Source organism: Coptis chinensis, chromosome 2 (genome assembly GCF_015680905.1).
Source record: "Coptis chinensis isolate HL-2020 chromosome 2, ASM1568090v1, whole genome shotgun sequence".
In the NCBI taxonomy this organism is placed as follows: Eukaryota; Viridiplantae; Streptophyta; class Magnoliopsida; order Ranunculales; family Ranunculaceae; genus Coptis; species Coptis chinensis.
The window spans coordinates 70,467,019-70,484,278 of NC_141457.1; the positions used below are offsets into that span (position 1 = coordinate 70,467,019).

Consider the following 17,260-nt stretch of genomic DNA (forward strand, 5'->3'; position numbering starts at 1 on the left):
CTCTAGTACCCAATCCACTTTTTAGTTTACCCAAGTTTGTTTAATGGCGATATTCTAGTGGGAAAATATGAGATTTATCAGTGTTTGTCATCATTTTTTTCCCGTGGCAAATGAAATTTCAACTTTTTGGAAATATTTTTTTTTTTGTTTCCAAACTCAATGAATGAAGTTAAAAAAAGCTAAAAATAAAATACAAAATAAAATAAATAATAGTATGTATTTTGAAACAACCATAAAATAAAGTCAGAGTGCAATAGACCTTAACAACCATTGTTATCCAAACGCATATAAAATGTCATTGTGCCTTGGATAAATTATATTTCTATATTTTCCCATACTCGGATCACGTGCTATGGTTTGATCCCAAACCTCGTTGCTAGCTATGATCTTATGTTCTTTATAACTCTATTCAAACCCCTATTGCATAGTTACACTAGCAATATCGTGTGCTATCTATCGTAAGGTCTTCACTCGCTAAGTTACATGACTAATAGTCTAGTCGATACCAAATGTAAATGTGTTTTGGAGTGTTTTTTTTTGCACGCTATTTTGATTTTGGAAGAAATCCGTTCTCATTCTTATGACCTAGAAGTAGCTCGTTATGGAATATATCGATAAGAACATTGTCTATCTCATTTGTCCATTGCATTGCCATATCTAATTAATATATATAACAAAGATGGGTGGAGTGGGTTGACAAATTCCATCTCATAAGGTGATACGTGGTCGTGTCACCCCCTAACCATAACCACTAAAATATTTTTCTGGGGTGAGTTAATAAGTTTTTTTGGGGTGAGTTTAAAAGTTTTTCTCACCTCATCCACCCCACACAAAAAAGGCGGGCCTGGACTGTTTTTGGGTTGAACTTTTATGGGATGTTGGGATTTGGAAACATGAGTATATATGCCATAATGGGGTGAATCGACGAGAGCCGAAGGCGCAATGGATCTTTGTCGTACGGCACCGGCAAATACTAGTAAACATACAAATTAAGTTAATACACTTAAAACAATAACAAGTTAAGAAAGTTCATTAGGATAATTAGTAAAACAAACTTTGTCCAAATGTCGTTACAGCCACATAAACATAAATTTAATTAGAAGACTCTACAAACATATCGGACTAGTACAACTACAAGACAAATAGTAATTTGATCATTACAACAATTAAAATAACTAGGAACACCATGACCAAGTAACGGACGTAGACCCAATCGTCGAGTTGTTCAGCTACATGACCTTTCATATTTTCTATGTGAGGTGCATATGGAACTTCTATGTGAGGTGCATGTGGAACGTGAGAAGCTATCACTTGGTGAGGTTGTGAATTTGTCAATTTGGTCTCTTCGATGGGTTGTGTGTACCTACGAATAATGGATTCTGAAGACATCTTACGCTGAAGGTGAGTGACCAATCTATGTTCAGCTTCTTCTCTGGACTTACATTCATAGTAATTCGCGTTACTATAACCATTCACTTGGGCTTTATAATCATCCCAATTTGTGTACACTCTGCGATTCTTCCCCTCGAACACTACGTAACACATAGGTTTATCCATTCCTGTGATCATATTAGAAAATGGTCATAGAACATATAATTATTTTTACAACATACAAAATAGCCATAGAACATAAAATTAATTTTACAACATACAAAATGGCCATAGAAAACAATTACATATATAAAATAATGCAAGCCACATGCATAGGCATCAACAATTATATATCTACACACTTAAGTGCAAGTGTATTTATTTCTAAGTTGTATTAATGATTTTTATTTGTGCCCTATCTATCAGCCAATGTTTTCCTTCATCTTTTTGGGACCCTTTTTGTATCTTGTGCAATTTTTTTATTAGTATGGTAAGCTGTCTTGAGAAACCTTGTTTTTTGTGTTTTGGTGCAGATTCTATCTAGGTGATTTGACAATGGCAGGATATTTTGAGTCGATTACTTCTAAGATTAGTCGAAGTTTTTTTATTTGTAATTAGACTGGATCTGTAGTATTGTGTTGCTCTTGTTTTAGTTAGATTGGAGATTATCAATGTTTTAAATAAGAAATTAAACATTTAAATAGCAAATAAGGTTATTTTTTTTCAAGTGCTAAACAATTAGCAATATAGCTGCAATTATGAAATTATAAAGGATATACTCCTACCAGATAAACACAGTCCAGCACAATATTCAGCTTACACATTGTACTAAATATATCCTAGCTTGGTTCACTAAAAAAAAGAGGCAGATTGTAATTAAAATATAATATACTAATATGCATCTAAGTTAAAAGCCTTAAAGCGTATACAGTTCAATCTTATTAACATCAACAAAATCATGTTACTTCCAAAATGAGTACAGGAAATGGGATCATATAATGAGCCTACTTCCTTATCTCTTTTTCTTGATAACTCTCTTCATTCTATAAATAATTAAATATTATATAGAAATCATTTTCGAATCCTGAGTCAACAATCACACGAAGAAGTTCTGGCTTCAATAGGAAATCTCTAAAACCTGAGTTGTGTTGGCACAATTGGTCACTCTGCAACCCGAAGTTTTTGAAAAGAAATAAAGACTGATAAAAAATAAAAGAGTGAACAAACTCGAGTGCTAATAAGTTGACTAAGTGCTAAACAGACCCGAGTGCTAATCTACTATCTATATACTAAAGCAGAGATCTTTAAAGGAGGATTTTCTCTCTCCTATGTGACACTCTAATATGAGAGTTAACCTTTTTTCTATCACTCTAATATGAAAGATAATATTTTCTAATAGCCTACAATCTCACGTACATGGAATCTCTTTGGAGAGTTTGAGTGTATTTCTAATTCTTATATTTAGAGAGTTTGAGTGTATTTCCAATTCTTATATATTTGATCAAATAAAAAAAAAAATACTAAAAAAATAGGTGATTTGTAGAAGGTAATTAATTTTCTATTACTACGAATCAAACACTTTTAGTATTCGAATTCTTATATATTTGATCAAATAAAAAAAATTGCTAAAAAATAGGTGATTTGTAGAAAATAGGTGATTTGTAGAAACTAATTTATATTTGATCAAATAAAAAAAAATTGCTAAAAAATAGGTGATTTGTAGAAACTAATTTATATTTGATCAAATAAAAAAAAATGCTAAAAAATAAGTGATTTGTAGAAACTAATTCCCTATTACAAATCATACAATTTTAATATCTATGATAAAACACCAACTTATTTTGAATATATCCTTAACATGATCTCCAAACATAGTTAAAAACAATTATACAAAATATATAATAGAAAATGAAAAAAAAAATAACGGCAAAACAATAATGACAAATATTTTAAAATATATATAATACTGAATGAAATTAACGTAAAAAAACAATTAATGGGGAACGGAAAATTGGATACAAATGCATCGAACTAACCTCAAATAATATTTAACGGAAAATTGAAAACTGGATGCAAATGCAAGTATTAAACTAATCTTAAAAAGTAATTAATAGAAAATCGGAATATGGATACAACTGCATTAAACTAACCTCAAAGAATAATTAACGGAAAATCAAAACTTGGATACAAATACATCAAAAAATAATTGTCGAAAAATCGGAAACTGGATGCAAATGCATTGAGCTAACCCTCAAAGATTAAATTAACGGGAAATCGGAAACTGGATGCAACCGCATTGAACTAACCTAAAAAAAAATTAATGATAAATTGGGAACATAATACAAATGCGTTGAACTAATCATAAAAAATAATTAACGGAAAATCGGAAACCGGATGCAACTGCATTGAACTAATCTCAAAAAATATACTGGATGCAAAACCTCAAAAAATAATTAACGGAAAATCGGAAACTGGATGCAAACTCATTGAACTAACCTCAAATAATAATTAACGGGAAATCAGAAACTAGATGCAAATGCAACTTTATCAAATAATAAACACGAGAAATTGAAAACTGGATGCAAATGCATTAAACTAATCTCACAGAATAATTAACGGGAAATCAGAAACTGGATGCAAATACATTGAACTGACCTCAAAGAACAATTAATATGAAATTGGGAATTGGATGCAAATGTATTGAACTAACCGAAAAGAATAATTAACGATAAATCAGAAATTGGATGCAATTGCATTGAACTGGTCTCAAAAAATAAATAACGGGAATTGGAAATTAGATGCAACTGCATTGAACTAACCTCCAAATATAAATAACAAAAAATTAGAAACTAGATGTAAATGCATTAAACTAACCTCAAAACATAGGTTGGTTATATATTGTGGGAATGTCTCGATAAGTATAGTTTTGCATTTAAAATAATGTTTATCTTATCTCTTTCCGTATGATTGAGAACTCCTTGCTATTCAAGTAACTTCAATATATATGAACTTCGCCTTATTAGGCAATCTCACAAAACTTCAATCAAACTTCTATTATTAAACAAAAAAATGAAGTTGAAAGATTTTATCAAAAGTGAGTTATTTTTTTTTAATAGAGAGTGAGGTTTTCACGTTATAAGAAATTTTGTTGAGTGATCAATATAATATTAATATATAATAATTATGCATATTTACAAATATTTTTTAGAATAATTAATATAACAATACCTGTTCGTAGATAATCTTTGAAGATTCCACATAGTGAGTTATGCATAATTTAAATAATAATTAACGAGAAATCAAAAACTGGATAATCTTCGATGATCCCACATAGTAAATTAAACATAATTTACTTTTTATGTCATGTTTGCAAGGACACTACAGATGGATCAGTAGAAATTGGTATTACACACTACATTAGATAATTATAAGGAAATCGGAAACTGGATTCAAATACATAACTGAGCTCAACACTACCAAAAAAGTGACTTTTAGCCTCGGACATATTGCCGCGGCTAGGGGTTTGGTGGCTATATCTTACTTGTTGCCACGACAAACTAAATATGTGGCAAGAAGTACCTTTTTGCCTCGTGATTATCCTTTTGTTGCAAAAGGTGCATTTTTTGCAACCGTTTCAATGTGGTCGTGGCTTTAAGTCAGACCTTTCGTAGCGAACAAATTTTGCGCGTGGCTTTAATTAAGTGTTTGGCGTCAATGGCTGCAAAAAGGCTATTTAAAACATTAAATAATTATTTTCATTAAAAAAAAAATCAGAAAATAGAAAAACCGCAGAAAATAGAAAATAGAAAAAATATAAAATAGAAAATAGAAATAATTAGCATTCCCGCGGTTCTTTCGCTCGTTTATTTTTTGATAGTTGAATCAAATAACAAAAAGATCGAAGAAAGAAGAAACCGAAAAAACCCAAATACTTTGAACCGGCTGCCGCACCAGTGCCTTCTTCTTCACCGCCACCTTCTTCTTCACCGCTAGTTGTTGCTTCTTCTTCACCGGTTGCCTTCTTGTTCTTCACTGCTTCTGCCTCCTTCTCCATTGCTTATTTTACCTTCAGGTAATCCTCCTTCTCCGCGTTTTGGATTTAAAGAACTGCTCTTTGCACTAAAGAATCAGTTAATTCATTTCTAATCATCCATTTAGATGACTTTTCTGCTAGAGTAAAACACGAATCTAATTATCTATACAAACCATTCACTAATTTGAAGAACTTTAATAGATTCTCAACTTTAAATCAAAATATTGTAGATGAATTAATCAAAATCCAAAAACAAAAAAAAATTTGGAAGAGATGAGAATATGACGATTTTATCGAACTAGCGAGTTTTGTTTCTCATAATTGATGAAATGGGTTTTTGTCGAGATGTTGTCGTTCATGAAATTTTTGGGTCTCTGAAGTGTGAAGAAGGTTTAAGGAAGAAGACTGTACCACCACTATACTATACTCCCCATCTCATAGTAGCACTAGTGTAGTATAACTTATTTTTTCGGTTTGACTGACCAACTCAATAGCTAATTATGTTTTTGTCCTTTCTCCTAATTCTACTTCTTTTTCAATCCTTCGTAATTTTGTTTTTTGGTTAGAATCATTTGTAACTTTGTTATCAAACATTTGATTTATTAATCCTTTATTAATTACTTTGAGAACATACAAGAAAAAAATCAAGTATGATAACTAGCATTTGTTACTCAAGACTTCATTAATTAGTAAAATTACTAGTATATATAAGCTCTCGGGCTCTCAAAGTGGGAGCTTCTCAAGTTAGGGCGATCTCGCTCCCCGCTCCGGCCAACGATCCGGGTGACTAAGTCAAGCACTTCATTATTTTATTTAAATCTAAATATCGTAAGAATATTTGATCAATTGATTCGACTTTTCTATTGTTAGAATATTGTATATATATATGAGGTTTTAATCCAATTTATGTTATTTTTGGATAAAAAGATCGACTTTTCAAATTTAAAGCTTTAGCTTTCCTCGTATTGAGTTCTAGTTATGTTTTCATGGCTATTGCTTTCTTCAATTATGTGAGACCAATATTTGGTGGTAAATCCCACATTTGGGACAGATTAATATGGCCTTGTCACAGATCTTTTTATTGGTTCTCCTATGTTATGTTAGGATATGTTAGTGAATATATTAATTTTTGAACTTGATGTAGGATATGATATTCTTTGGTGAACAAGATTGTCTTTTTATGTAGTTGTAGTTCAGTTTTAAATGGATAAAAGTTGGATGGATCCGACTCTAGGAAGATGCAGTCGTAAGTATATACTTGGTTGTGAGAAATTTATCGAGTTTGCTTGGAATAATCGAATTAAGGAACTTGGTGGTGAGATTTCTGCCCATGTGTAGGATGCCTTAATCTAATGTTATTGCCTAAACATATAGTGGAACATCATATAAAGAATCGTGGTATACTACGGAGTTATGTCCGTTGGACAAAGCATGGGGAGAGTGTGGAGGTAAATACCGAGTCTAATCGTGGTGATGATATGCATACAATGTTGCAAGATGCATTAGGATTTCAAAACATGGTTGGTATAGACAATGACATACCACCTAGTTCGAATACAAATGAGTCTAGTTCGGTGACACTTTCGAACGGATTAGCCAAATGAAGAAGCACATAAGTTTTACAAGTTGTTGAAGGAAGCGGACACACCCTTGTACCCGGTTGTACTAAGAGTTCAAAATTGTCTTTTCTAGTACGATTGCTTCATGTAAAGTGTCTTAACAATTTGGAGTAATCATTCGTTTGACATGTTGCTTTGAGGTATTAAATGATTCACTTCCAAATGACATCAATATGCCCAAGAATCATTATGAATAAAAAACAACCGGGATCTTGGGATGGAGTGCATTAAGATAGACGCATGTCCTAATGATTGTATCTTTGTATTGGAAGGATAATAAACGGTCATGGACAAGGATAACTGTGATGTATGTGGTGAGTCAAGATGGATCACGACTTCGGAGTGTACAGAAAATAGAGTTAGTTCATCTGCAAAACCTAAGAAAAAGGCTGCTAAGGTTTTGCGATACTTCCCTATAAAACCAAGACTCCAAAGATTATTTATGTGCTCAAAAACTTCTAAAGATATGAGATGGCATGCTGATGATCGTACGAAAGATGGTGCTTTGAGGCATCCAGCTGACTCCAAGGAATGGAAAAGCTTAGACCAAAGATATCCTTCATTTGGTTTAGAATCTCGCAATGTCAGACTCGGAATGGCTAGTGATGGCTTCAATCCTTTTGGTAGTCTTAGTTCTATTCATAGCACTTGGCCCGTTATTCTAGTTCCGTATAATCTGCCGCCTTGGATGTGTATGAAACAACCTTTTCTCATCATGTCATTGCTAATTCCTGGCCCTAGCAATCCGGAAATAACATTGGCGATGTACTTGCGACCATTGATTGATGAGTTAAAGGAGTTGTGGGAGAAGGGAGTTGAGGGCGTATGATGCCTCTTCAAAACAGAATTTTAAAATGCATGCAGCTGTTTTGTGGACTATTAATGACTTCCCAGCATTTGCTAATTTGTCCGGATGGAGCACTAAAGGACAACTTGCCTGTCCCTCTTGCCATGAGAAGACTTGCTCAAAATGGTTGCAAAATGGGAAAAAGTTCTGTTATATGGGAAGTCGTAAATTCCTGCCACTTGATCATAAATATCGAAAGAATAAGAGTTCTTTTGATAACAAGACAGAAATGGGAGTTGCCCTAAGCCCCTTTACTGGAAGTGATGTACTTGCTCAATTAGATGGATTCGACCAAATCACATTTGGCAAGGTGAATAGTGATAAGGTTATTGGACAAAAGAGAAGTCGAGAGGATAATTCTTTGCCACACAATTGGAAGAAGATTAGTGTATTTTTTGAGCTCCCATATTGGAAATACCTTTGTTTACTCCATAATCTAGATGTCATGCACATTGAAAAGAACAACGGTGAAAGTTGGCTTGGGACACTGCTGAATTTAGAGAAGAAATCAAAGGATAACCTGAAGTCAAGACAAGATTTGGTGTTAATGGGTATGCGAAAGTCACTTCATCCGATAGCTAAAGAGGGTAACAAATACTATATCCCCCCTGCTCCCTTTACCTTGTCCTTGACTGAGAAGAGGAAGCTTTGTCAATTCTTGAAAGGTATTAAAGTTCCGGATAATTTTTCATCAAATATATCGCGTTATGTTCGTGAAAGAAAGAATGCAAAATACCTGGCCTAAAAAGCCATGATTGGCATGTTCTAGTGCAGCAACTGCTTCCAGTTGCAATACGTGGAATCTTACCTAAGGAAGTTACATTAGTTCTTGTTGAACTCTCTAATTTCTACAAGCAGTTGTGTTCAAAAGTATTATGGGTTGCGAGTTGGAACGTCTTGAGTACCATATTGTTGTCACACTATGCAAAATGGAAATGATATTTCCTCCATCATTTTTGATGTTATGGTGCACTTGCCTATTCATTTAGCTGGTCAAGCTAAGCTCATTTGGACCAGTGTACTATCGATGGATGTACCCAATCGAAAGGTCAGTAAGTAAAGATAATAGTAATGGTTACTTTTGTTTGTATTTTGTTAAAATTTGAACTTAAATTTTGTCATCTTTTATATTTATTCAGGTACTTGTACACTTTGAAGAAGTATGTTCGTAATAAGAGTAGACCAGAGGGATCCATTGCCGAAGGGTATCTTGCTGATGAATGCTTGACTTTCTGCTCAAGATACTTAGATGATGGGATGGAGACTAAGTTCAACCGGACAGGGAGGAATGAAGAGTTCCGAGTTGTTGGATTGGATGGACAGTTTTCTATTTTTTCAGGATACAGTCGTGCTTTAGGGAAAGGAACGTTTAGGACTTTAACAGACGATGAGTGGGAACAAGCTCGTTTGTATGTGCTAATCAATTGTGAGGAAGTGGTACCATTTATTGAGTAAGTCCACTTTATTGAAATTGTGCTTTAGTTAAAAGAAATATTATTTATAAACCTATGTCGTAAATGCAATAATGTTTTGTACAGGAAACACAAACAAGTGATTAGGGATGAGCTCGGGCGGCGGGGAAGTGCTAGGAATGTGGACCGTATTCATAATGAACGGTTTGGTAAATGGTTTGAAAACCAAGTAAGTGTTAATTGTATGCAGTTAGATTATGTATATCAGTTTATGTACTCTATTTACTTTTTTCCAAAGTAGTTTTGTAGATAGCAATATGATTTCACTGTTTAGTAACATGCCTCAAGAAGGATTCTACTTGTTTTATTTAGATTTATGTTTAGCTGATTTAGGGATATTTAGAGGATATTTAGTACAGTTTAGATTTAGTTTCTTATTTAGGGATGTTTGTTCGCTTGGAATTTAGTTGCGAGGTTCCTAGAGCATTGGTAATTAGTCCGTCCAACACAAAGAACAAGGAAAAAAATAGGCAGATGTTAGTAAATCTCTCTCCCCCTCCCTCCTGCATTAGTTGTTTCCTTTTCTTTTGGGTCCTGGAGAGTGGAAGACAAAGAATGTCTCTCTGCATTACCGAGTAATTAGTTGTAATAGCTCTTTTTCTTTGCTTCAGAGTATATCTTGATCTAATGTCGATCTACTATAATGACTTTACTTGATCTAGTTGTGTTATCAATAGTGGTAAAGTTATTAGGGCTATTCAAAATTTCAAACCTTATAATAATTACTCATGTACAACAATTTATATTCTGCTTCAGATAGAGTGTTCTGAGGTCTGAGCCTCAAACCTTGTAATAAAAGTCCAATATTCTGCCATGTTGTTTGTTGCAAAAGAAGCCATTTTTTTGTCTTCTTTCTTTTTGATTGGAGCTACTTGCTACTGATTGCTTATGTTCTTGAAGTTCAACATTATTTTTTCTACTTATCCGAATAGGTCCAACAAATGAAAAAGGATGGGGAGTTGGGTCACGAAAGCAACTGAGGAGTTTAGCATATGGTCCTAGTCGATTTGCTTCTTGTTTCAAGGGCTGTATTGCAAATGGATACAGATTTCACACAAAAGCTCGTGGAGTCCACGAAGGAAAACTTCAGAATAGTGGAGTTTTTGTATCGGCAGTAAACGTCAAGCTTTTCTTGAAGCTGAAAAGACATGAACCCGGTGACCGGTAGTGTGGGTTATTATGGTGTGTTGAATGACATAGTTGAGTTGCGTTATTGCAAGGAGAATAGAGTGTTTCTGTTCAAGTGTGATTGGTGGGATGTTATGACTTCGCGCAGGAATGAAAATAGATGAATATGGGTTCACTCATGTGAACTTTACACTAACCTTAGCTACGAGTGAACCGTTTATTTTAGCATCTCAAATTTGAACAAGTTTTTATCTCCAAGATAATTTGGATGATAATTGGCGAGTTGTGTTAAAGACGCTTCCAAGGGACTTGTATGATATGGGTTGATGGTTGAGTCGATTGAAGATAACACGTCTTGCATGCAGCGACAAGATGTGGATAACATAGTTGACACACACGACATTAACGGTTGGACTAGGAGTGAGATTGATGGAGTAGAAGTTGTTGCGGATACTATTGATGAAGATATCATTGACGGTGTCGAATGTGATGAAGACTTCATCAATGATAGTGATTGTGATGAAGACCTTGATAATGATTGTGATGAAGACAATGCGGTGACGATGATTATATGTAGTTTTTGTGCTATTTTTTTTGTGGGAACAAACTCATTTTTGTCTTTTTTTTTTTTTGTGGGAACAAACTCGTTTTTGTGCTATTTTTTTTTATGTTTTGGGAGTGGTTATTATCTAGTGTCTTCCTTGATGGATTTACTTGATGAATTGCTTTATGTGACGATTTAGACAGGTGCAATGGTCAAACGATTTCGAGAGGATCCTAATGGTGACCAGAGCGGTAAGTTTAACTAAAATAACATTCTAGTTCATTATTGTCTTATGTTTAATTAATGAAGCTTTGGGCTTGTGTACAGCTGGAAAGTGGGTAAGGGGGACTGATAAGCACCCAAAACTGTATTATAAAAACCTGTAGAGACATAACATTTCGGTCAATTTTGTGCTTAATAATCATGAAATAATCGCATCTTCGTGCTTTTTGCAGGTTGGAGCAACTAATGTAAAAATTATGATAAAGCCAGCATTTAAGCACGGAATAGGGAGTATACACACGCCTTCCGATCAAGCCCATGTGAAGCCCAACAAATTCGGACTAAAGCCCAAAGACTCAAATAGTACAGAATCCAATCGAAGCGGGATTACATGCGAAGCATCAAACTTCGAAGCTCATATCTCTTGAACCGGGACTCGAATCGCGACGAGTGAGCTGCTCCGACGATCGGTCGCGATGAACTCTACAAATAGCGGGAAGTTGTAAAAATGCCAAAAGACCGGACTGCCCTTTGGACTTTGACGTGGACCCACTAGGCGGGCCCATAAGATTTGATGAGTCATCATGCAAGTCAAGACAAAGGTGCAAATAATTGGTGCAATTTTGACACCTTGCATGAAGTTAATGAGTTAGTTGGATTTAGGTGATGATTATCTAAAAAATGAAAGGTGTCAAATGGGAGTTAGTTGTGGATAAGTGAAAAATAAATGAGAGGAGAGTGTTTCGCGTGGGAGAAGAGAAAAAGGCTCTCTTATGTAAAGGGGGCTGATTTTGGGAGTTGGAAGCTTTTACTTCCTTGACTTTTACTTTTCATTTACATCCATGTCTTTCATTTTGTTTTTTAGTTCTTAGTTTTTTAGAGAAAAGCTTGTAACTTGTTAATGGGGAACTCTCTCTAGTTTTTAATAAACTCTTCTTCATTTAGGTAAGCGGGTTGTAGTTTTCTTGTTTCATTCTCTTTCTTTCTTTTTCATTTCACATATCTTCTTGTAGTTTAATTCAATCCTAGGATCATGAGCTAAAACTCTCCCGAGGGGAGGGTTAATGATGCTCATGTGAGGATCATGCTACAAATTTAGGATTCCAAAATCACTACTTAAAAGACTTAGGTTCTATTTTTCATCTGTCCCAAAATGACGAGAGATTGACAATTATCGATCAATTGTTGTAAAAGTAGAACTAGGAGTTGGAATGATATTTCAGAGATGAAATATCATTTCAATTCTACATGCTAGCATGATATGTTTAGAGATAGGTATATTATGTTAGGAATTTGAGATGATGGTAGTGACTGTTTCTAAAAGACTTGTAGCTAGGCCTTGCATGAGTAGGATTAATCCTTCCCTATCTCTCTCTCTCTTTCATTTAACTATAAACAAACTTACAAATTTTAGATAACTTGTGTAAAAAAATCTATCTATAAAATCCTTCTCACTTAGTTTTCCAAAGTGTAGATTCGGTTGTGATCATTTAAATTCTTGTCTTAGAAGTTGGAGCGAAATCCCTACTTTCGAACTAGATTGACATTCTCAAAAAAAAAACAGTGAGTAAGGAATTATTGAGTTTTAGCGTAGTAAGTCAACTTCTAAAAACACTGAAAAGTGCAAAGATCAAATGGGCCCATTTGCCATTCTAAAGACCCAAGGACACTGTGCTTGCAAAACTGGAATTGCTCCAAGGGAAACCCCCCGCTCATCCTTTCATATATTTCTTTTTCTTATGTTTTCTTTTTTTTTAAATTTCCGCATTTTTTGCTCTTGATAAACATTCGGTTTTGGTTGAACCGCCGGGTTCCAAATGCTAGGACACGGAAACTAGGCTACAAGAATCACTAAGCTTACTGTGAAACATTTGGTCTGTTGTGCACGTTTCTTTTATTTGGTGGACTTGCGGGAAGCTTGCAGGTTCCAAATTTTAAATATTTTTGCATGCTTCACATGTATGTAGTTATTGTGTTATAGTTAATGGACTATATTTTGCGTATTAGGTTAGTAATATGCATGAATCATGTGAATACGCCTGTGAGTATATATATGCGGTTAACTGGTCATGAATTACATATTAATGTATATATACATAAAAATAGAACTGTTCTGCATGGTTATCTATATATATATATATCTAAGTCACATGTTTAGCATATATATTACTGAGTGAGTGATTATTTGCATGTTAGCATCTATAACTTAGGAGTTATACATAGTAATTAGGATGTGTTTTGGTATTTTGGCCATAACTTTGGCTCTGATTCTCTGAATAGCGTGTGAGCTCAATTCGGAAAGATCTCGGCGCTTTCGGTGGAAGTCACGAGTCAAAATCAACTGTTTTCCCCTCTAAAATCATCATTTTAGAAAATGGTGTTGTTTAATAAGTCGATTTTGTCATGAAAGAGGAGAACATTCCAACGAGGGTTAAAATCTGAGTTGGGTAAGTTGTTTCTAAACCCTAAGGGGGTGAAGCTGCTCTCTATATGACATTTGCAATCTCAATGAGTATTGATGAAATCGAATTATTATGCAATACAAAAAGTTGTATTTTAGTCTAGGTAAAATCGTTACTGTTTAGTTTCACGTTTTCACATTTTAGTATATATATCGTGCATTATAATATTTTCACATGCTACCATATCTAAATACATTATGAGTAATTCAAATTTGCCTGTAACTGTAGATATCACGACTCATAATATCGATTTACAAATTAAGCGTACATATCATTATTCTTGATGTATATTTGCTATGCGTATGGAAATATTTATCGATGATACAACCTTGCCTATTAGGTATAGCTATCATTATGAGTAGAGTATCTTCACATGCTACTGCATCTAGTATAGTATGAGTAGATCGTATTTGTATGTTTGTATTTTCACCCTTGCATAAATCGTAAAAAAAAATAAAAATAAAAATAAAAATAAAAAATAAAAATAAAAAAATTAAAGATTAAAAAATAAAAAATTAAAAAATAAAAAAAAAAAAAAAAAAACGACCTTGCATAAATTTTAATTCCATAACTCTTAATCATATTCCAACGGTGTCTAGGAAACTTGACAGATTGAGGTTACTTAATTAGAACCGTGCTTGCGCGCGAAAAGCCTCCCTCATATCTCTCTTGTGACTGGTTGTTGGTTTATGTACCGCGTATTCCTAGTTTCAGCTGCTTTCGTTAGCGGCAACTTAGGCCCTCACGTTGTTCAACTCTAATGATTGAACATAATTATAAAATTCAAGTAATAATAAGTTCCTTGTCAATTAGATCTAAGTTTATGCTTGCATGAGATTAAAGGTGCGGTTCTACTAAAGAATTTGAACATACTTATCGTAGGAGAAAATACGATAAGCGATTCGTAAGTTCTCACCTCCACAAAGTTCTTCATCTATTAATCAACAAGATTCCTTGTCACATTTTCCGTCATTCATTATGGTCGACGAAAATCCAGGTGAAGCCCCTTCGGACTTCTATCTGACCTTTGGGGAAGGACCTTCTTCTGCATCAAACTTGAGGACATTGTCGATGATTTTGAATTCCGCCAAAGCGTTTTTAGTTTGTTACCTATGTATCATGGTTTGGATCATGAAAAACCGTACAATCATCTTCATAGGCTACAACAAGTAGCCACAACATTTCACCATCCGGCCGTCTCTAAGGAACAACTCTTGCCCGGTATTTGTTTCCATTCACTTTTAGCGGATAAAGCGTCAATTTGGCTAGCGGGGACAATAGCCACAATCCATAGACACATGGAATAAACTTGTTCAAGCTTTCATGCTTCAATTTTACACTTTCGAAGAAAACTCTTGAAATGCTTCAGAAAATTCAATTCTTTCGTCAAAATCCTCATGAATCCTTTACGGAAGCATGGAGTCGCTTTACTGATCTTCTTTTAGAATGTCCTCATCACCAACTAGACAAAGTTGTCCTTGTTCGTTCATTCTTTAATGGACTTTCTGATCATCAAAAAGAAACTCTTAATATAATGAGCGGCGTTTGCTTCATGGACAAAGGACTCTTGAAGCATATACTTTTCTTGACAAACAAGCGAAAAAAAAGGTACACATTGGGGTAACACTGATTCTTCTAGGTCATCTAAGGATAATGTTACAAAAGCTCGTCTATTTTTGAGGTAAAACCGATCGAGTTGAAAAAGCGATAGAAACCCTCACTAAAAAGTAGATGCTCTTGTAGTTCAAGTAAGCGATCAACTTCCACAACGGGCCATGAGCGTTAACACTTCCCCATGTGTTCTATGTCTTAGTCGGACCATCTTGATGCTTATTGTCCCTTGTTACATGCTACCCTAACCAAACACGGAGGAGGCATGTGCATTCAACATTCCTAATGCACCATGGAGACAACATCCTAATTTAAGCTTGGCCGAATAACCAACAAATGGCTCCTCGGGTTTTAGCAAAAATCCACTGTTCGACCAATCAACAATTTTATTCCATACCGCCAAGGAAATAATCAGCAATACCAACAAAGTCAAAATCAATTTCAAAGTAATTCAAATGCTAACTATCAAAACAACGCTGACCTTGTTCCGGCTAATCCAAATTCTGGCTATAATCAACAACTTCTCGGCAATAATCGTGAACTAGTAAGCTGTTGCACAACCTATGCCTCTCCTCTTCGATAGGACAAAGTGAGATGTTCTTCGCTTACATGAACCAACAATCACAAATCCTAGCGTCTATCCAACAATCAATTCAACAATTAAGCAAGACAAAGAGCGGAAAGTGTGTTTCCTAAAAGCGGTTCGAACCCTAAGCCGACAAAACGCCTTTGAACTCACTAATATACCTGGTACAAGTACTCCAACCCAAGGTGAGGTGAATACAATCACTACTCTTCGATCTGGGAAAACCGTTGATAATCAAATCCGTATGCGGATGATAAAACAAAGCGATCTGGGAGGTTCAAAGGAATCTGTTTGGATAATGAACCTCAAATGGACACACCAAGTTCAAGCGTCACAATCTAAAAAATTGGGAAGCGAGCAGGTGGACCCTTATGCCAAATTCGCCCTACTAAGGCACCATTTCCTGCCGTTTGGCAAAGAATAAACCCGGATGAAAACTTTGATGAAATTAGGGAAACCTTTAAAAATTTGACAATAAACTTACCTTTTTCGATGCCCTAAAGCAATTACCAAAACATGCAAAATTTTTTGAAAGACATGTGCACCACAAAAAGAAGAACAAATGTGCCTCAGCGGGCTTTCCTTCTTGAGCGGTTTCCTTCCATCGAATACAATGGTATAGTAAAATACAAGGACCCGGTAGACCAGCAGTTCCATGCACATTAGGTGATAAGTATCACGACTCACGGCATTACTAGACCTAGGAGCTAGTGTGAACTTACTTCCTTATTACTTATTCAAACAACTAGGTCTACATGAGTTTAAACCTACCCGCGATGACTTTACAATTAGCCCGATCGATCCATTAAGCATCCGAAGGCATTGTGGAAAATGTCCTTGTAAAAGTCAAGATTTTTTTTTATATCTGTAGATTTTGTCATTTTGGATCTGAAGTTGCACTGTGACTCCATTCCTATCATATTAGGCGTCCATTCCTCATATTTGCTAATGCGCTCATAAAGCTGTAGGGATGGGTCCATGACCATGTCCGCCGGAAATCTTTACGTCGAGGTTAATGTGTTCAAGTTGATGAAACAAATTCGAGAGAATGATATTGATGGTGAGATTAACATGATTGACACCCTCGTACAAGAATATTTAACAAACTATTTTCACGAAGATGAAGTACACCAATTCCATTCTTTTGGCGGTTTGAATTTGATGTTGATGATTATTCAAAGGAGGTACATGAGTTTTAGAATCAATACCACCAATTGACTCTACTACCATCCTATCAAGCGACTTGGGCCGAACATAAATCTGTTTTCTCTGTGGAAGGCGACTTTCCTCAAGAATCTTTAATACCAGCTCCTCCCTTTACGACTTAAAGCATATTCGCCGGACTTAAAATCGTACAATTAGATC

At 34.8% G+C, this 17,260-nt stretch overlaps 1 pseudogene; it reads left to right on the top strand.

The window, feature by feature from the left end:
• The first annotated feature begins 8,915 nt into the window (after positions 1-8,915).
• Positions 8,916-10,710, top strand: LOC147517507 (uncharacterized; annotated as a pseudogene).
• The last annotated feature ends 6,550 nt before the right edge of the window (positions 10,711-17,260 follow it).